The sequence below is a fragment of the Bos javanicus genome, chromosome 17, assembly GCF_032452875.1.
Source record: "Bos javanicus breed banteng chromosome 17, ARS-OSU_banteng_1.0, whole genome shotgun sequence".
Taxonomy (NCBI): Eukaryota; Metazoa; Chordata; class Mammalia; order Artiodactyla; family Bovidae; genus Bos; species Bos javanicus.
The window spans coordinates 20,399,385-20,403,163 of NC_083884.1; the positions used below are offsets into that span (position 1 = coordinate 20,399,385).

The 3,779-nt window shown below is 34.3% G+C and overlaps 1 non-coding gene across 1 annotated transcript; it reads left to right on the forward strand.

Annotated features, from left to right (window-relative positions):
* Nucleotides 1-2,253: 2,253 nt before the first annotated feature.
* On the forward strand, nucleotides 2,254-2,418 carry LOC133229294 (U1 spliceosomal RNA). Its single transcript, XR_009730528.1, has one exon. It is a non-coding gene; the product is annotated as a U1 spliceosomal RNA (small nuclear RNA).
* The last annotated feature ends 1,361 nt before the right edge of the window (nucleotides 2,419-3,779 follow it).

Consider the following 3,779-nt stretch of genomic DNA (forward strand, 5'->3'; position numbering starts at 1 on the left):
GTAAATTGTGACATCACAAACATAAAATATAGGTGGGAGAAGGAGGCTCAGAATGTGTTCAAACTTAAGGTATCAAGTTAAAATTGACTGTTATAAATACACATATTATTGGAAAGTCTCATGGTAACCATAAAGTAAAAACCTGTAGCAGATACTCACAGATAAAGAAGAGGGAATCTAAGCATACCCAAAGAGAAAGTCATCAAACCACAAAGGAAGTGATCAAGAGAGGGGACAGAGAGGAACTAAAAAACAGCCAGAAAGCAATGAACAAAAAGGCCAAAAATACACATCTATAAATAATTATTTCTAATGTTAATGGACTAAGCTCTCCAGTCAAAATATGTAGAATGACTGACTGGGCAAGAAAATTAGACTGACCTATATGCTGCCTACAAGGGACTCACTTCAGATGTAAAGGCATTCACAAACTAAAAGTAGAGGGACAGAAAGATATTATATGCAAATACAAGCCCAAAGGTAGTTGGGGTAGCTATACTATTATCAGACAAAATAACAGTAAGACAAAGACTTTAATAAGAAACAAAGAAAGTAATGACATAATGATGAAGGGGTCATTACATCCTACAAGAGGATGTAATGTTTGTAAATATTTATGCATCCAACTTAGGAGCACCTAAATATATAAAGCAAATATTGACGGATGTCGTGGCTCAAATGGTAAAGAATCTGCCTACAATGCAGGGGACCTGGATTCAATTCCTGGGTCAGGAAGATACCCTGGAGAAGGGAAGGACTACCCACTCCAGTATTATTGCCTGGGGAATTCCATGGACAGAGGAGTATGGTGGGCTCACAGTCCACAGGATTGCAGAGTCAGACACAACTGAGTGACTTTCATTTTCATTTTTTCACTTCAAAGGGAGAAACACACATCAATATAATAATAATAGGGGGCTATGCTACCTGACTTCCATCTGTGGATGGATCATTGAGATAGAGTAACAATAAGGAAACATCAGCTTTAAATGACACATTAGAACAGATGCATTTAACAATATGTAATAACATTCCATCTAAAAGCAATGGAATACACATTCTTCTCAAGTGCTTATGGAAAGTCCCCCACAATATATCATATAAGGCAATAAAACAAATCTTAACAAATTTAAGAAGATTGAAATCTTATAAAAAAATCACTTAGAAAATCCCAGAAAATTACAAAAAACAAAGAAATTAATGAGGTGATATTACACTTAATACCACAGAAATACAAAGGATCAAAAAAGACTACTATGAATGATTATATACCAACAAAATGGGCAATCTAAAATAAATGGATAAATCCCTAGAAACATAAAACCTATCAACTGAAACATGAAGAAACAAAATCTGAACAGAAAGTTCACTATGCATGTTGAATCAGAACCAAAAACCTCCCAATAAACAAAGTCAGGGCGAGACTGCATCACTTGTAAATTTTACCAAACATTCTAATAAGATTTAATACCTATACTTCTCAAATTCTTGCAGAAATAGAAAAGGAGGAAACCCTTCCAAACTTTTAAAAGGCCAGCATTATCATAATGCCAAGTCAGACAAGAATGCCAACAAGAAAAAAAAAAAAAAATACAGGCCAGTATCCCTGATGAATGCACATGCAAGAATCCCGGACAACAATTAGTGAAGCAAATTCAGTAATACATTAAACGGATTGTTCACCATGATCAAATGGGATTCATTCCAGGAATGCAAGGGTGGTTCAACAAAGGCAAACCAATCAATGTGATACACTACATTAACAGAATGAAGGATACAATTATACAATCATCTTAATAGATGAGAAAAAGCACTTGACAAAATTCAACACTGATTTTATGATAAATCTATGAACAAAGTATAGAGGAAATGTACCACAATAAAATATAGGCCATTAATGACAAGATTACAGTTAATATCATACCCAACAATAAAAAGTTAAAAGCTTTTCCTCTGAGATCAAGAATAAATGCCTACTCTTGCCCCTTGTCTTCAACATCATATTGGAATGCAAAACTAGATAAATTAGGCAAGAAAAAGAAATAAAGGGCATCCAAATTGGAAAGGAAGAAGCAACATAGTCTCTATCTACTGGTGACATATTACTATAGCAAATAGTAAAGACTCCACTAAAACTGTCAGAACTAATACACAAAGTCAGTAAAGTTGCAAGATTCAAAACTACACAAAAGTGATTGCATTACTCTACACTAATAAGTTATTATCAGAATGTGAAATTAAGAAAACAATGCCATACTTACCTGGCAGGGGCGATACCATGGTCATGAAGGTGGTTTCCCCAGGGCAAGGCTCATCTATTGCACTCCAGATATGTTGGCCCCTGCGATTTCTCCAAGTGTGGGAAACTGGACTGCATAATTTGTTGTAGTGGGGGGACTGCATTGGTGTTTTCCTGTGAAGGAAAAAAAAGAAAAGTATCCTGTTACAATTGTGTCAAAAAGAGTAAAATACTCAGAATAGTTAACCAAGGAAGTGAAAGATCTCTACACTGACAACTATAAGATATTGATAAAGGAAAATTGAAGAATATACAAATAAATGGAAAGATATCCCAGGTTTATGGATGAGAAAAATTAATATATTAAATTGTCCATACCATTCAAAGCAACCTACAGGTTCAATGCAATTTCTATCAAAATTCCAATGGCATTTTTCACAGAAACAGAATAAATAATCCTAAAATTTATAGAGAATCACAAGAGATTGCAAAAAGCCAAAGCAATCCTGAGGGGTGGAGGCGGGGTGGGGGAAACAAAGCCAGAAACATTATACTCCCTGATTTCAAACTACATAACGAAGTTATAATAATCAGAACAATCACATTCCCATCAAATTTTAAAATTCATTTTTATTTTTTCCCAATCTGATAAGCAAAAAGTTCTCAATATATCTTAATTGGCATTTACAAATAACTAAAAAAATAAAATAGCTAGTAAAATTTAGGGGAAAAAAGTATACTACTGGCTTCAAAACAGATATATATATACATATATACATATACATACATATATATACATATACATACATATATATATATATATATATATCCCAACACAATGTAGTAGAGCCCAGAAGTAAATTAAGTGCCTATATATGCATGGGTTTATTAAAAATTTGCTAAGTCATGTCTGACTCTTTGCAACCCCATGGACTGTAGCCCACCAGGCTCCTCTGTTTGGAATTTTCCAGCAAGAATAGTGGAGTGTGTTGCCATTTCCTTCCCTAGGAACCAAGAATACACAATGGGGAAAGAATAATCTCATCAAAAAATGGTGACAGGAAAACTGGATAGTCACATGCAAAAGAATGAATCTAGACTCCTCTCTTACACCATACACAACAATTAAATCTGAATGGATTAAAGAATTCAATGTAACACATGAAACCATAAAACCCTGTTGAAAACATGGACATTAAACCTCCTAGAGGGAATTCCCTGGTGGTCCAGTGGTTAGGACCCTGAACTCTCACTAGCAAGAGTCTGGGATGGATACCTGGTCAGGGAAATAAGATCTCACAAGCTATATGATGTGGCCAAATAAGTAAACAAACAAAAAAGTTCCTGGACATCAGTCTTGGGGGTGATTTATAGATTTGACACACAAAGTGAATGTAACAAAAGCAAAATAAACACAAGGAACTACATCAAGCTAAAACATTTTCGCAACAAAGGAAACCATCAACAAAATGAATGGGAAAAATATTTGCAAATCATATATTTGATAAGACATCAATATCTGAAATATATAAAGAAATAA